Source organism: Hylobates moloch, unplaced genomic scaffold (assembly GCF_009828535.3).
Source record: "Hylobates moloch isolate HMO894 unplaced genomic scaffold, HMol_V3 SCAFFOLD_6, whole genome shotgun sequence".
NCBI lineage: Eukaryota > Metazoa > Chordata > Mammalia > Primates > Hylobatidae > Hylobates > Hylobates moloch.
In genome coordinates, this window is record NW_026652281.1 from 2822819 (window position 1) to 2841334 (window position 18516).

The window sequence follows — 18516 nt, forward strand, 5'->3', positions numbered from 1 at the left end:
TCTGCATAGTTTTGCCTTTTCCAGAATGTCCTAGAGCTGGGAATCATATAGCATACAGCCTCTTCAGGCTGGCTTCTTTCTTTCTTTCGTTTTGTTTGTTTGTTTGTTTTTTTGAGATAGAGTCTCACTCTGTTGCCCAGGCTGGAGTGCAGTGGTACAATCTTGGCTCACTGCAACCTCGCCTTTCCAGGTTCAAACAATTCTCCTGCTTCAGCCTCCTGAGTAACTGGGATTACAGGTGCCCACCACCACGCCTGGCTAGTTTTTGTATTTTTAGTAGAGATGGGGTTTCACTATGTTGGCTAGGCTGGTCTTGAATTCCTGACCTCAAGGGATCTGCCCCCCTCGGCCTCCCAAAGTATTGGGATTACTGGCGGGAGCCATTGCACCCAGCCAGGCTGGCTTCTTTCTTATGCATTTTTATGCATTTAACTTTCTTCTATGTCTCTCGAGAAAACATTTTATGGAAGTAAAACATACATGCAGATATGTGCACCAATCATACTTGTCAGTGCACCAAATAGATCCACCCATGTAATCAGTCCCAGAATCAGTGGCAGTCAGTGGCCAGCCCTGGGAAGTCCTCATGTGCACTCCCATCACTCCCATTTCTTCTCACTAGAGGTGTCCACTCTGGTGGTTACCACGGTTTTTCCTGTTTGTGCGTCTTTCTGTGTCTGGCTTCTTTCACTCAGCGTCATATCTGTGAGATTCGTCGGTGCTATTGGGCATGGTCGTAGGTGGTTCCTTTTCACTGCTGTCTACTACTCCATGGTAAGCCTCTCCCTTGACTTTTTATCCGTTCTATTGCTGATGTGCATTTGAATAGTGTCTAGTTGAGGGCTATTATAAATCATGTTAGACCTGACTGTGGGGGAGTGCAGGCATACAACTACTTTCGGCCCACGAACATGGCAACTCCAGATGACTCATCTAATACATGTTTTTTGGCGAGCACATGCTCACGTTTCTGTTGGGTGAGAGCAGGTTTCAACGACATCATTTTGCAGTGAGGGTGTGGCAAGGGGCTGGCTGCCACCATGTAGGCACTCTTATCTGTGCATCTATGAATGATACACAATTTGGCATCTCTTGAACTATGAGGCTGACTAAGGGTGGGCTTTGGCTTAAAAATAGTTTTTCATTCTTTATGTCTATTGTCTTGGTTAATCTTTGAGTGTTATGAGGTGTGTGGGTGGGTTGGCTTTGAGTGGGACTTCAATGCATGCCTCGATCAAGGAGGTTCTGGGGAACCCCAGATGTTTGCCCCCATACCCCTCCCCCTTGTCCTCAGCGTATGTTTGGCTGTGGCCGAGTCCAGTGGCTCACGCCTGTAATCCCAGCACTTTGGGAGGCTGAGGTGGGCAAATCACTTGAGGTCAGGAGTTTGAGACCAGCCTGGCTAACATGATGAAACTCCGTCTCTACCAAAAATACACAAATTAGCTGGTCATGGTGGTGCGAACTCGTAGTCCCAGCTACTTGGGAGGCTGAGATGGGAGAACTGCTTGAACCTGGGAGGTGGAGGCTGCAGTGAGCTGAGATTGCACCACTGCACTCCAGCCTGGGTGACAGAGTGAGACCCTGTCTCAAAAAAAAAAAAGAATATTGGGGGGCCCTGCTCCTCACGTGGTTATTTCATGCTGCAGTTTTGAGAGTCCTGTCACTTGATTTTCAATTTGATGAAGAAGCCATCAGGATGTGGAAGCCCTGGATTCTTCTTCACACCCAGAGCCATTCTCTCCAACGACCCAGCTGGAGACATTGCTGCCTCCCACAAAGAGATGAGAAAGGGTGTCTTGGCAATAACATAACTACTGTTGATTGAGCGCCTGCCTGGAATGTGCTGTATCCATACCTGGATACGAGCACGTATTCCAGGCACCATGCTGAGGATGGTTGAGCCAGATGGTTGGACTCTGCAGCCCACGTGCTTAGCGTGTACCTTTCACAGGTTCTCAAAGCTCATGAAAGGGCAGCTGGGCCTTTCTTAGATGACATTCTAGCTTCTCATTGGTCAGTTTCTCATAACGGTGGTTGCATTTTCTAATTCTTCTGAAGACCTTAAAATTGTTCTTAGCATCTGCTCCCCTCTTCTGAAGATGCAGCCTCTTGGGAATTAGAGGGAAGGTGCAGGCGTCCCATATGGCCTTCAGGGGGTACCAACTCATGAGGGGATCAGATTTTTTTTTCACCTGTTTTAGGTTCAGTGTTGGGTGTGATGCCCAAAGACTGCTGTGTGCTTTGAGGGGCTTCCCTCAGGGTCTTCCTGTTGGCTGGTTCCTGCCCCTCTCAGCTCCTGGAGTCAGTGGTGTGTAGGGGACCTCCATTTATTTCACTGTGCCCGTGGCTGAGCCCTTTCAGTCCCATTATCTCAGTCAATTGAATCTTTTCTGCTGAAGTCCATGCAGCTGCAATGATCCCTCCAGCCTCTTGCCCAAGTTCACTGCTGGCCTTGGCACTTCTATGTGTTCACACCCTCCTAGTGTTTTCTTCATCCTTTCACATGAACTAATTGTGTTTGGCTGAAGGAAGATAAACACATCCAAGAACCCTAAGGATTTAAAATTGGCCAGATTATTGAGGCCTCAATCTCATAATATTTTTGGCATAAATATACACTTAAAATTAATTTTGGTTGAATATCCCACTGGTAAAATCTGGACTTATCCATTGCGTTAAATATAATCTAACTGGATATGTTAGGTATCCTTTAAGTGAGTATTTAGTGAAATGTGCTGTTTTCGTGCTGGCAGGGGTGGGAATACAGAGATGAACTAGAGCTGGCTCTTGCTGTCAAGTTGCTCACAGACTGATGGGTAAATTCCATCCGTGGGGTGCTCCCTATGTGCAAATGCCCATGCTGAGACCCTACCCGTGTTAGTGCCAAGCTCAGTCCCATTATTTTCTAATTTTACAGGTGTTGAAGAAAGTGAGCCTTTTTGTGTTGGCATTGATGGTAAAAACCATTTCTTCCAAATCATTTTCTGGCAACAATTGCTTTTTCTTTCTTTTGGGCTATATTGTTAGAATAGAGCTCTTCAAATGGGGTTGTATGGCCATGGCAACATCTTTTTTAAAAAATATTTACAATTGTTTTACAAATGTCATAAATATTAAAAAAAACTTTTTAAAACTTTTAAAAAACTTTTAGGTTTAGGGTAAATGTGTAGCTTCATTATATAGGCAAGTTGCATGTCATGCGCATTTGGTGTAAAGATTATTTCACCACCCAGGTGATAAGAATAATATCTGAGAGGTAGTTTTTTGATCCTCTCCCTCCTCTCACCCCCTGCCCTCACATAGGCCCCAGTATCTATTGATCCCTTCTTTTTGTCCATACATACTCAATATTTATCTCCTACTTATAAGTGAGAACATGTAGTATTTGATTTTCTGATTTTCTGTTCCTGTGTTAGTTTGCTTAGGATAATGGTCTCCAGCTCCATCTGTGTTGCTGCAAAGGACATGATCTTGTTCTTTTTTATGGCTGCACAATATTCCATGATGTATATACGCCACATTTTCTTTATCCAGTCTACTGCTGATGGACACTTAGATGGATTCCATGACTTTGCTACTGTGAATAATGCTGTGATGAACACATGTGTGCATATGTCTTTCCTGTAGAATGATTTATATTCCTTTGGGTATATACCCCATTATGAGATTGCTGGGTTGAAATGGTAGTTCTGTTTTAAGTTCTTTGAGAAACTGCTGCACTTGTTTCCACAATGGCGGAACTATACAGCCCCACCAGCAGTGTGTTAGCATTCCCTTTTCTCCCGACCTCAAGAGATCCACCCACCTCGGCCTCCCAGAGTGCTGGGATTACAGGCGTGAGCCACCGTGCCCGGCCAACAGGTTCCTGTTTAACAGAGTTGCTGGTCACCCCGGCCAGCTGAACTAGAAGGTCACTGATTTGTCTGTAGTGACTCAGCTTATGTTGCTCACAAAGCCTCCGCTCCGCTTTTCTCAAGGACAGTTTCTGGCATGTTGTCTAAACCTTCCTGGTGTCTCTCATGAGTTTTGGCTTTGCCATTATTCATCTGTGGAGTTACCAGTGGGGTGGTGGGTGACTGTCGTAAATGATGTATTCACTTACTGAAATTTGATTGTGTCTGCCAGGTGCTCGGTTCAGTGGTGGGGCAGGCAGTGCAGGGGTGAGTGCCGTCAATGTGGCTCCTTACTCTGAGTGCCCAATCTCGTGGATGAATCTCAGCAAAGCCTCAGTTGCTCCATTTGTAGAAAGGGCATGGGGTTATTTCCCGGCCTCTCTCCCAAACAAAACCACTGAAAACACACTGGAAGCCCAAACATTTGAGCCTCCTCATTACCAAAATAATTTTAGGTGTGTTATGAGTTACAAATAGTGCAACCCAAATTAAGTGGCAAGAAATGTATTGGAATAGATGAAATTGTGGGGGGGATTTTGTTTTTCACTTTTACTTTTGAAATGACTACAGCTTCATAGGAAATTACAAAAATATTACAAAGGGTCTCCCGAGCCCTCCCAGCAGCTCTCCCCAACAGGGGTGTCTTATGTAACTGCTGCAAAATAGCAGCCCCAGGAAATTGACATTGGGACAATACTAGACTCCAGACCTTGTTCAGATTCCACTGGTTTTTACATGCATACGTGAGTGTGTGTGTGTATGTTGCTGTGCTCTTGGTCTCTTGTATAGATCTCTGTAACCACTACCACCATCAGGATACAGGATAATTTAATCACCAGATAGGAGCTTGCTGGGGCTACACGGGAGAGATTAAAAAACTGACAAATAGGCCGGGCACGGTAGCTCACAGCTGTAATCCCAGCACTTTGGGAGGCTGAGGCAGGCGGATCACGAGGTCAGGTGTTTGAGACCAGCCTGACCAACATAGTGAAACCCTGTCTCTACTAAAAATACAAAAAATTAGCCGGACGTGGTGGTGGGCACCTGTAATCCCAGCTATGCGGGAGGCTGAGGCAGGAGAATGGCTTGAACCCGGGAGGCAGAGGTTTCAGTGAGCCAAGATCACGCCATTGCACTCAAGCCCGGGCGACAGTGCGAGACTCCGTCTCAAAAAACAAAAAAACCCCCCAAAACAAACAACTGACAAATACAAGTTGCATATATTTATGGTGGAAAACATGTTTTGAAATTTGTGTACATGGCGAAATGGCTAAATCAAGCTAAGTAACATGTATTACCTCATATACTCTTTTTTTTTTTTGGGTGAGAACACAGTGTACTCTTGTAGTGATTTTCACAAATATAATACATTGTTATTAACTATAGTTACCATGTTACTTACAATAGCTCTCTTGAACTTATTCTTTCTCTCTTTTTTTTTTTTTTTGAGACGGAGTCTGGGAGTCTCGCTCTGTCACCCAGGCTGGAGTGCGTGGCGCGATCTCGGCTCACTGCAAGCTCCACCTCCCGGGTTCATGCCATTCTCCTGTCTCAGCCTCCCGAGTAGCTGGGACTACAGGCGCCCGTCACCGCGCTGGGCTAATTTTTTGTATTTTTAGTAGAGACGGGGTTTCACCATGGTCTCGATCTCCTGACCTCGTGATCCACCTGCCTGGGCCTCCCAAAGTGCTGGGATTACAGGTGTGAGCCACCGTGCCCGGCCTTGAACTTATTCTTTCTCTGTAACTGAAATTTTGTATCTTTGACCACATTTTCCCAATCTCTTTCCCCCCACCCCAGCCCCTGGTAACCACCATTCCACTCTCTGCTTCTATGAGTTCAACTTTTTCAGATTCCACAGATAAGCGAGATCATGCAGAGCTTGTCTTTCTATGCAATATTGTGTTTGTATTTTAATTAACATAATGACCTGCAGGTTTATTGATGTTGTTGCAGATGATAGGCTGAATAGTATTCCATTGTGTATATACAACCCTACTTTTTCTCTGTCCATCCTTCCATGATGAGCACTTAGGTTGATCCTATATCTTGGCTGTTACAAATAGTGTTGCAATAGACACAAGAGTGCGGATGTCTCTTCAACATGCGAATTTCGTTTCTTTTGGAAATACTCCCTGTAGTAGGATTCCTGGATCATAGGATGGTTCTATTTTTAATTGTTCGAAGAATGTCCACGCTGTTTTCCATAGTGGTTATACTAATTTACATTCCCACCAACAGTGTATGAGGGTTCTAAGGGGGAGAATTTTGAATGTTAAAAAATGTTATGTGATTAGAAAATGTTTATTATCAGAGAAAGACTTCTGATACACGACCTCTACCAGTCAGAAATGGGGGTGATCTCTTTTTAGTTGTCTACCAATTGTTGTTGCTTCCTTACTTTAATAACTGTTTTTGCTTTTCTTCTAGGGATTTTCTTTAGAAACTTCTTCTCCATGGCTCCTTTCATTTTATTTTCCTAAAATTTCTACTTGCTTGTTGGCTTGCATATCCATCCCGCCTTTGCTGGGCTTGTTTTAAGTAGGTTAAGGCTGAGGGCTTTGTTTCCTCATATCCTCCATGACGGCTAGGACTCTTGGTTGTTCAATAAATGCTTCAGTGAGTCTGTTCCTATGAGGACAATGGGCCCACTGTTGGAGGGTGGAGTGTGCAGGGCTCTGAAGTCAGAACTGTTGGATTCAATCCCCGTTTCACCTGGTCATGGATGGGAGGGCAATTTGCTCAGCTTTCCTGCACCTTGCCTCATCCTTCTGAAAATGGAGGGAACGTGCTTCCTGGTACCCAGCCCTGGGAGGGTGCTCAGAAAAGACTCAGCGACTTCCTTTGTGTCCAGGGCAGAAGGATCTAGGGCTGCTTGAGGCATGGTTCCCCCAAATCCAGGGGTGCCACCCTCACTGGGTGTTCCTGATGGACTGGGAAGACGGAGAGGACTGTGGGAAACTGGATAGAGCCAATGAGACCATTCCAAAGCAGAGGTGGCCCCGGCTGTGTGATGCACAGATGAGCATTGAGTGTCTCAGCCTACGGAAATTCTGTGGATGTCTTGCTGTTTGTCTCCCGTCTGCACGATCATTGTGTCAACAAACAGTGGGCAATTAACTGCCCTCATTTTCGGAACGGAGCCACCGGGCAGCTGGTTGAACAGTCTCCCACTGCTTTGATTAAAGAGGTGCAGTTGCTGAGCCTTTAGGCCTTATTTCTGAAAAATGGATGTGAAAGCCATGGTTGGAGCTGCTTTTCCTCTTGGGATTTTCACATAAAATCAGAGACTAATCCCTCATCTAATACCAGTTTGGTGAGGGCTGGGTTAGAACATAGTCAACTCCACTTATGAACACCGGTTAAGATTTCTTTATAGAAAGCTATACTATTTTCAGAAGCATTTCAGACAAACATCCTAAGAAGACTTAGCAGGCTCAAGATGTTTACCTTGGGCCTGAATCTTATTTCTAATTAACCGAGTCTTCAACAGTCCATCAGAGAATGCAGTTACCTGCCAAATTTCACACCTAAGGGGAAAAAATATTCCCAATAAAATTTTCCTTAAAAAAAAATCCACTCACTTTTACCACTAAGACGTTCTCCGCATATTTAAATCAATCATTTTCCACGAACGCACAGAAAACTAATGTTCTGGATCCCAAGCCTGTCTTTGTGGGTCTCAGGTTTCCGGGAAGCCATTTTATTTGACGCTAAGTTTTCAGCAGACACTAAGGCAGGATTCAGCAGAGACCCAGGGGCGTGGAGCGTGCTAGTGCAGCCCGTCCAAGCTTTCCTGGCTGAGAACAGACATTCCTCTGATACCACATATTTCGTGGGGGAAAGTTTAAATGATCACATTGTTTTAATTCACCTTACAGAAACAACCGCTAATGGAAAGCCAAGCTTTCCTTTCTCTGTGTTAAAAAAGAAATTGGTTTCACTGAGAGGCTGGGGGTTTCTCTCTCCAGTCCACATCAAGCAGAGTTTAGAGTTTATTTGGAGACATTCGGTTGGGCACGGTATTTTTTTCCTCAGACGTAAGCTTCCTGGGGTTGACCTGTGAGCTCCCTGGGGGTCCCACAATTCTCTGTTTTGTTTACTGCTCTCCACCTCCATGGTGCTGGGTAGACTCTTGTTGAGCATTTATCGAATAAAAAATGTTAACTGAAGGTGTCACAGCTTGTTTTAGCAACAATTTCCTATAGTTTAGTTATAAAGATTTTACACACACACACACACACACACACACACACACACACACACGCACATACAGAGAGAGAGAGAGGGAGGGGGGAGAGAGAGAGAGAGAGAGAGAGAAAGCACAAGTTTGGGTATTGTCATAGACCAGACAGTAGAAACAGTCTTTTTCCTTTTACCATTTAGGTTGGCCTGAAAAAACAAAACCAAAACTTCTCATGTCAGTGATTTAATTTCCTGAGTCTGTCTCACATGGTTTGGTGGAAGCAGGCACATTGAAGCAGGAGGGCATGATACTCTAGAAAGAACCCTCAGCTTCACTGCTTCCAAGCTGTGTGGCCGTCGAGAAGTTGCTTGCCCTCTCTGGGGCTTAGGCTCCTCATCTGCGAAATGGTGGAGCTGGAGTTGGTGCTCAGGAGTTTTCCAGCGCTGACATCCTGAGTGCAGAGGGATAAAGTTTACACAGGCTCAAGGTTAAGAATTAGAGATGTGCTTTGCTGCCTCTGTGTGGTGGTTAACCACCAGAGTAAGACAGGAGGTTTACGGTGACAAACTTTGTGATTTTCTAAAGGACTGGCCATTAACGAACATATTGGATTTCTTTTGCTGGCTTTTTTGTGTCTGTGTGCATGGGGGAGTTCTTTTTGTAATTACTTTTGAGTTTTCCTTGCACTTGGCTATCTAGAATTGAGGGATTTTGTCACTTATTTTGGTTTGAGATGTGAGATAACAAGTATTTATTTATTTTTCATGTTTATTCTTTATCCATTTTCAGAAAAAAATGGAAATGTTTTACTTAAAAATACAAGGCATAAAAAGCATTAACCCAGAATAAAAGGCAAGTGAGAAGAGAGTAAAGTGGCAAAGGCAGAAACCACATTAAAACATCTAGACTGAGGAGGCCAGGTGCGGTGGCTCATACCTGTAATCCCGGCACTTTGGGAGGCTAAGGCGGGTGGATCATGAGGTCAGGAGTTTGAGACCAGCCTGGCTAACATGGTGAAACCCTTTCTCTACTGAAAATAAAAAATTAGCCCAGCATGGTGGCGCGCGTCTGTAATCCCAGCTACTTGGGAGGCTGAGGCAGGAGAATTGCTTGAACCTGGGAGGTGGAGGTTGCAGTGAGCTGAGATCGCGCCATTGCACTCCAGCCTGGGTGACAAGAGCAAGACTCTGTCGCAAAAACAAAACAAAGAAAGAAAAACAACAGCAACAAAAAAAACCAAAACAAACTGGACTGAGGAAAGCGGTAGCAATTAAAGACAAAATTTAGCTTTGCGCTTCCTAGCAGCCAAAGCAAAGAGTAAAACTAGGAAAACGTTGCTCTTGACATTAAATGTAGGGAAGCAAAAATCCAGAAGAGGGTGATCGTCTTGGGTTGCTTCACCAATTGCGAGTCCTCAATAGTTCCTGGAACCTTCTCACTCCCAGTATGAAAGGAATATTTTTGTGACAGTTTGGAATCTTTTGCTAAAGTTCAAATGCAAGAGGCTGAAAATTACTGACCTAGGTAGTCAAGAAATGTTAAAATTTGCTGCCAAAAGTGTAGATGATGTTTGTTCCAGGAATTTTTTTTTTTTTTTTTGAGACGGAGTCTCGCTCTGTCGCCCAGGCTGGAATTCAGTGGCGCAATCTCGGCTCGCTGCAAGCTCCGCCTCCCAGGTTCACGCCATTCTCCTGCCTCAGCCTCTCCGAGTAGCTGGGACTACAGGCGCCCGCCACCACGCCCGGCTAATTTTTTTTTTGTATTTTTAGTAGAGATGGGGTTTCACCGTGGTCTCGATCTCCTGACTTCGTGATTCGCCCGCCTCGGCCTCCCAAAGTACTGGGATTACAAGCGTGAGCCACCGCGCCCGGCCTGTTCCAGGAATTAAGAGTTGATAAAAACAAACTTTACTAAGAGAGGGCTCGTGATATGGGGAAAAAAAACTTTGTGGGCAAAGAGGCCTAGATTTGAATGGCAGCTCTGCGGACCATCTTTGTGTCTTAGGGTCAGCCCTGCAGCCGCTGTGAGCCTCAGCTTCTTCATCTGCAAAATAAGAAAGTTCAACCACGCTTCTTTGAGATCTCAGATAGGACGATTCTATGCATGCATCTATAATGAGCTCAGAAGGGAGCTTTTTGTTGTTGTTCTCTGCAACCAGACTTGCTGAGGACACAACCCCCATAGAGTAGCAACCGCTTTCAGACCTTTGTGTCCTGCTCCCTAGAAAGTAAAGTGGCCTACTTTTTATACCTCTTGAAAGAAAAATGATCTTTTCTCATCACGTGGAATTTCCCAACTGAAGCACATTTCTGTGATCCGAGGTGCACTCGCTTGGCCGCAGGTGAAATAACCCCATGTATTCTCAGGTGCCAACACAGCCATCCCAAGGCTGGAAGCTTGCAAAGACACTTCTCCAAGAAACTGTCCCTGGGCAAAAACGTTGCCACTTTCATTGGGGGAAAAATGGTTTCAAATACTGGCTTTTGTTTTTATGGAAAATTGTGAAAAATTTGAGGGAAAACCACAAAATCCTTTCCTTTTATTGAAACCACAAAAATTGATTAAATTTTTATTCTAAAAAAACCATTTTTTTGCTGAGCACTGAACTTTCTTCTTTGAAAGGCTCTACTTTCCTTTCCTTTTTTTTTTTTTTTTTTTTGGAAATATCTCCTGAGGGCCTAATGAAAGGTCTTTCTGTTAGCTTGGCTTAGCCGAGCCCAGGCGTTCTGAAGCTCAACACAGAAGTGTAGTTTTTGTGCCCAAACACAGCCTTGTAGGGATGTCTTCATGCACAGACCTCCAGACGCTGCTGAACTCTTCCCAAGCCCCCAGTGGGGCAGGAGCCTGTGAGGCTGGGAGCATTCCCTGGACAGCACCTGGGGCACTCACTATTGATGGCGACCTCAACCAAATCGGCTGGTTTGTCTTGTTGGGCATTGCCACTGCCTCCTGAATAAATGGAAAACCGTGTGCACAGTTGCTGCCTTCGCTAGCGAGGGCCTTGCAAGCTGACTTCATGAATTAATTGGTCCCCTGCCTGCCTGGCTCGGGCTGTCCCTGGGCAGGAGACAAGCTGTCTGTCCAGGGTGAAATCTGTCTTTCACTGCGTCCACAGTGGACACATCGCTAGCTCAGCCAGGGCACCGCTATATTCACAAGACATTTAATTTTTCTTAATAAAGGAAGCTGGCAAGTTCTTCTGTGCCACGGGAGAGGGAGTTGGTTTCTGGCCACCAGAACAGATTTGGTCTTAAGACAAGTTGGGAGGTGCAGGAACCAGAGGCCTCTTGGGTATCTTTGTGGAGTGTGGGGGTCTAAATCAGCTCAGAGGCAGTCATTCAGACCTGGTGTGCAGAAGGGCCTGTTCGTGACCCAGAGGTCTCCATCTGTGTAGTGTTCCATCTACCCTGTCTCTATTTACTGATGTGTACTTTACCAAAGGGACCTTCCATTCCCGGCGCCAGACCCTTGGGCATGTGTTCCAATTGGTCACCGTCTTCTCCTGGCAGGTTCATTTGTCCTTCTCGGTTGTGGCTTCCCCTTCTGTGAAATGGGGATCATGAGAGCCCCTGCCACATAGATTTATTGTGAGAGGTGAATGGAGCCATGGCCGGCGTGTAGTAAGTATTATATGTTATTATTTTAATGTCCTAGAAATCATTATTCCTACCCTTCCTGTTGAATCCAAGTTTTATTTTATTTTACAACTGAAAAGACAACAAAGCAACAAAATTCAAGGCAGAGTTGAAGGAATAATTATCAATAATCTCCTGCTATCCTGGTGCAACAATCACATTCAACTTTTGCATTTTGCCTTAATACCATTACGACTCATCATGATCACCATAGTGTTGGAGTGCCATTGAGTAAGAGTTCCAGGCAAGCCTGGCATCACGCAGCCCACTCACTGGCCCCGATGCTGGGAGATGTTCACTCCCTTTCCAGATGAGGGACCAAAGGTTTGGAAAGTTGAGCCAACCCAAGGTCAACAGGCAGAGGTTGCAAGAATGTGATCCCTGACTTCAAGCTCTCCGTGTTTAACCACAATGCTACACAACTTCTGTTCCTCGTATAAGAGTTTTAAACCAATTGGGTTGCATTGTTTAAAAGAAAAAAGCAGGGAGTTTAAGTCTGAAGCATTATTCTGATGTCTTCATAGGAGGTGCAAAGCTGGAGAAGATTCAGTCCCTTGTCCATCTAGGAAAATCTTTCAATCTCACAGAGGTCCAGAAGGAATGGAGCCAAGAGCCCACCAGGTCTGGTGGATGTCCCTCCCCTGGCCAGCCCTGCACGCACTGGCCCCCGACACCAGTATGTCAGAGCCCATATCCAAAGTCCAGGAAAAGGCTCCAGAATGCTTCCCTCCTTTTCCTTCTCTAGGTCACTAACACTGAAATGATCCTCGGATCCTGGATCTTCCCACAAAAGCTCACCCCTTCCCCGTTCTGTCCTGGATTATTATTTTTCAAAGCACAGCCTGCCCATTTGTCCAGGTAAGAAGAGCCCGTTAACAGGCAAAAACTGCTCTCCTGTTGGCTGACCTGTCATTTCATTCACTTTTGAATTTAATGTAAATATTGCACGATCATGGGCTTGGGTGCAGTTCAGAGCGAATCTCTCTTTTGCTTCCTTATCTGATTATCTTTTAAGAAAACACCTCATTGTTCAGATTCAAGAATAACAAGTTTCCCCACATCCAGCTCCTCACCTCTTCATTTTTATCTGTCCTGCTTAGCATCCTGTAATTACAGAAACATGTCTGTCAGTGATTTGCACATCTGATAATCAGATTTTCTCTTGTTCCCAGCTCTTCCTCCATCCGCACCCCACCCCCACCCCATTCTGCCACATCTGGAGCAGTCCCCTGCCACTCCATGCCCAACTGACTCCTCAACTGTTTCCAGATCACATCTGTCTTTCCCGGTACTGGCTTCCTGATACACTGGATCATAAACTAGTCAGACCCTAAATTCTGGTCATCTTGAATTCCTCTCTCCGTAGATGATAACTCTGGAACAGAGCTATTGCCTCATTTCTTCTGGTCTGGTTTGGCCATGCTAAATGATATGATTTTTAAAAGGTAAAATCAAGGCTCTTATGCAAGTATAAAATGGACACATTTAAGAGATTTTACATACATCATTTATAAGTGATTGAGACATGAAAGCTGACTCAAAGAATGTGAAGAACAGACATGAGGAAATCAGGAAGAACCGAAATGAATTCCTGAATAGGCACACACCTAGTTTATGCCTCTAGGGCTGAAGATGTAATGCGTGGAACCAAGTTTTCTACAGGGCGAATTAATCGTATCTTCATAGGGCAGAAGTAATTTGGATTCCTAGGGGTGAGATTCATGCGTGTTACTCTCTGTGTTCTATAATGTTGAGAGTGGGTGACCAGCTTGCTCCAGCAGTGTACAGCTCTGCAGAACCAGGTGACCCCTCTGGGCTTGCTAGACAGTTCCCAGCATTGCAATTTGTATCATTGGAATCATTAAAATTAACTGATTGAAGTATCCACTGATACTTGATTGGATATCATTGGAATCAATGAAAATAATTGATTGAAGAATCCATTGATACTCGAGTGAATATTATTGGAATCAATAAAATTAATAAAATTAATTGATATTAATTGAGGAATCATTCCAATGATATCCAATAACTGTTTTTTCTCTACTTCAAACTGTTTTATAATGTTTCTTCACAGTCATTTTCTGTTTAAATCTATTCTGAATATTCAGTTGAAAGAACTGCAGTTTCCAAACCTCATTTTAGGAGAAGCTTAGGAGAACACAGGGAGGCAAGGGGATCAGGAGGGAAGTCATTCGTTCCAGGTAATAAACGACGCTTTTGCTCAGGAATCTCTTGGCTCAAAACCTTCCATGGTCCCCTCCTCCTTGCATGATAATTTCAGATTCTTCTCATGGCATTTAAGCTTCTCCACAACCTGGACGTCATATGTGTTTGATCCTCAAAAACGTTTGTTAAAATAATACTGGCAATGGCAAAAGTTAAAGATAATGAAACCACATAAAATGAAGACTAAAAGGTTCCCTCACTTCTGCAATCTCAGCCTGGACACAAGAAAAAAGAATAACTGGTTAATAATCATTTATTCTTGACCGAGGGTTGACTTGAAGTTTATCTGAAAATCAAGTTAATGCATTTCATAGAAACACCTATTTCTTCCCAGAAGGAAGTTGTGAATGACATCGGTTCTTTCCCAGACCAGGTTTGGGGCAATTTTCCATTGTTCTCTCTAGAAGATTTCTGATGCATAAAATCATATTTATGTTTACATCTGTACTTACAAAGTTTAGTACGTAAATAATACCATTCTACCTGTACCATTTTCTTCAATAATTTTAAAAAATGTTAACAATGGATCCTGAGTATTGTTAGTTATAAAATATATTTAATATATCTTAGAGCTTCCTCTGTATCAGCACAGACAAAGCTACTCATTCTGGAATACAGAATATTCCACTGTTTAGAGGTTCTTTAATTTATTTATTCCTCACAAATTCTTACAGCCTAATTTCCAACTATGTGGTTTCTCCCATTGAAGCCAGATAAATTCATCCCCTTTCCTTAAAAACACCTTATCCAGGCCTGGCACCGTGCTCTTGCCTGCAATCCCAGCACTTTGGGAGGCCAAGGCAGGTGGATCACTTGAGGTCAGGAGTTCGAGACCAGGCTGGCCAACGTGGTGAAACTTCATCTTTACTAAAAATACAAAATAATCAGCCAAGCATGGTGGTGTGTGCCTGTAATCCCAGCTACTCGGGAGGCTGAGGCAGGAGAATTGCTTGAACCTGGGAGGTGGAGGTTGCAGTGAGCTGAGATCATACCACTGCACTCTAGCCTGGGTGACAGAGCAAGACTTTGTCTCACAGAAACCAAAAGCAAACCCCCAAAAAAAACCCACCTTATCCATTCCTGCGAATCTATCTTTCCATCCAATATTATTTTGCCTAATAGTAACATTCAAAATACAGGCACTGTCATGAGCCCGAAATTCCTGCGTTGAAGCCCTGACCCCCAGTGCGATGGTATTAGGAGCTGGGGCCTTTGGGAGGTGATTAGGCTCAGATGAGATTATGAGGTTGGGACCTTATAAGATACGGTAATCATGGGATTAGTGTCCTTATATGACAAGGACGAGAGCAGCATTTACTCTCTGTCTTTCTGGTGAGGTCACAGGGAGAAGGTAGCTTTCTGCAGGTCACGCAGAAAGTCCTCATCAGGAGCCAAATCTGCTGGCACCTTGATCTTGGACTTTACAGTCTCCAGAACTATGAGAAATAATTCCTGTTGAAGTCACCCAAGCCATGGTATTTTGTTGTGGCAATTCAATATGACTACAACCAGCACCAGCCAAGTGGAACAGAATGATTGGCATGGGTGTGGCTTTGCTGGTGGAGACTGGAGTCCTGCCCCTGCCTGGCATACCCACCCTACTCAGGTGTCTAAGCTGTCTGTCTCAGCCCAGCTGAATGTAGAACTTCCTTAGGAAGCCATCTGTGATGATATTTGTTAAAGTATAGTATTATAATTAAAACCATGACTGCACACAATTAGAGAATAAAAACATGCCAGAGAGTGATGGACTAACTCATTGGTCAGGGAGATGATGTCATGGCAGGACTGGAAACAGTAAGATGGCAAGGTGCATTCAGGAACAGGGGTTTATAGATTCCATCGGGAAAGGCTTTTGGAATACTGTGTCATAAGATTAGCTACCAAGCTAGTTAATGTTATATGGGGCAATAAACAATAACCTCTGGCCCGGCACAGTGGCTCACGCCTGTAATCCCAGCACTTTGGGAGGCTGAGGCAGGCAGATCACCTGAGGTCAGGAGTTCAAGACCAGCCTGGCCAACAATAGCCGGGCGTGGTGGTGGGCGCCTGTAATCCCAGCTACACAGGAGGCCGAGGCAGGAGAATCACTTGAACCCAGGAGGTGGAGGTTGCAATGAGCAGAGATTACACCACTGAATTCCAGCCTGGGTAACGAGAACGAGACTCCATCTCAAAACAAAAACAAAAACAAAAACAATAACCTCTGGGGTTGTTTTTTTCTCCCAGCCAGGTTCATTTGCATTGCCACCCACACAAAACTCGTGTTCGTTTCTGTCAGTGTCTTTCAAGTTAGGTGCCTCCCTTCCAAGAAGAGGGGCTTCCCTCAAGGGAGGGGTAACTGGACGCCGGTGCCCACACCTGTCCTGCCAAGGGACAGGATTCTCAAACAGCCTTTGGCAGCCCCCCAACCGCCCACTTCCATCAAAGTGCTAGATCCAGAGTCCCAGCACCTGCCTGGCCAGCCCCTGGGGGTCCCTCACCTGCCCGGGTGCAGCCAGAGGTGTGGGAGCGGCTGAGGCTCAGGTCTGTGGCTGCCATGCTCTGAGGTTGGGGACCTCCTCTGAGCAGAGGCAGAGTGAGCTCCATTGTGCCATCTGGGGAATTAGGGTTCCCCCAATACTTGTAGAAAATGTGAGTGTTCTGTAAGTGTTAAGCAGGAGGGTGGCAGCGGTACAGGGTGCCCCCAGGGGACCTGTGGCCAGGGCAGGCTGAGTACAACTGGGTCATTCAGGCTCCTTTGGGCCACAGCCACAAGTTTAGACTTGATTGGATGTTGAATCAGAGCACAATGCACAGACTCACAGCCTGATCTAACTGGGCTGCATTTTCGGGGTGTCTGTGGGGGGGGCCATAGGCTGATGTGGTTAAAATGGGGGCTCAGGAGGCTGGTTGTGAGTTCAGAACTGGCTGCACTGCCCCTGGCCACGTGGCTGTGCTGAGGCTCCTCCCCTCTGCACCTTTGCTTCTTTGTCACTGAGATGGGCAAGATGACAGCCCTGATGCTCGGGGTGAGGCCCGGCCAGTCCTTGGCAATGCACAGTGTGGCAGTACCCGCCAAGTGCACCGTCATTGCCGTTGTCCTCATGTGGTCTTCCTCTGAAGACTTAAGGATGCAGATCTCTCCCCAGGCAGAGGGAGGGGCGGCATAGGTTTACCTGGAGCTTGCCGGCCTCTGCTTATGGTCCCTGTGCCAAGTTAGGCCCCGTGTTTCTCTGTAGGGTGCAGGGCATGATCCAGTGGGAGAGGTGGCTAAGCATGAGACGCTTTTCTATGGCACAAGCTGCCCAGACCTAAAATGGGAGAGCCAGAGGTGGGACCACTGGGCAAGGCAGGTCTCAGATCCTCTGGAAGGGAGCTCCTCGGTGGAGAGCACTGAGCGTGGAGGCATGGGGAGTGAAGCTGAACTCGATGGACCCAGTTGGGCTCACCTTCCAGGAGACCTGAAAACAGGTGGTTCCTCGAGGCCCCTGCACGCCTGAGTTGCTTCTCTTCTGCAGCCTCCTAGTGACTGCCTGTGGCCGCTGTGGTAAGGGCTAAATTTCTTCCCGTGGTCTTCACAGCACTGCCAACCCTCCACCCCAACCCAATCTCCCTGGCTGCCCCCACACCTGCGTTGCCCATCCAGGGGCTGCTGCCCACTGGTCTTCCTCACCCCGTGTACCGCATTCTTTTGGCCAAGCAGGCCCAGCCTAGGGTCAAGGGCAGGGCCTTGGTCTGTGCTCTGTGCTCTGTCCTCTGCCTGGAGCCTCTTTCTTCTTCACCTGCCTGGTTAATGTCTATGCAGTGTTTTGATTTTACTTCGCAGGTCATCCCACCCCTACCTGCACTACAAGTTCTTGGCGTCAGGCACCTTTCTCTCATGGGGCTTCCAGAGGCTGGGATTTCACCTCTGACTACTGCCTCTGTGTTTGCCCCTCTCACTGGGATAGCAACATCCCAAGGGCAAAGGCCAGGCCTCCTTCCTTCCTCCTTCCAGGCCTCAGGTCCCCCTCTAGCACCCTGCCTGGCCTGTTGTAGGTGCTCAGTGTATTCGTCAACTGACAGGATGAGCAGTGGCTCCAGGAGGAGAAAAGGAGCAGACGGTGACATTTTGTGTGACCCCCCTTGGCTATTATTAGTCAGACTGGGGATAGACATTTGACTCCAGGTTGGCCAACAAATTCTCTCACTTAGAAATTTGGAATTCAGAGACACTGCTCTCTGGGGGTGACCTGAATTGTGGCACATCATTTGGGGGCCGTGGGGCGTTCATATTCCGCTGTGTGTACTCACAATCCCAGAAAGAGGGTCTGGAGTGGGAGAGAGGTAGGAAATACACACCCAAGAACATGGGACACAGAGGTGAGTGGTCAAGCAGAGGGTGGCAGAGAGACAGACAGACAGACCATGCCTGCCTCACTTCCTGAAGACCTCTGTCTGCCTGAGGGTCTTGTGAGCTTTCTGGGTCCCCTTACAGCAAAGCCTTCTCCTTGGCCCAAGCCGGTTCAATTCCGAATCTGTCCCCTACAAGTCCGCATCTGTCCCCTGCAACCCTAAGGGGCTTTTCCAAGACCCCTGTTCTCCCTAA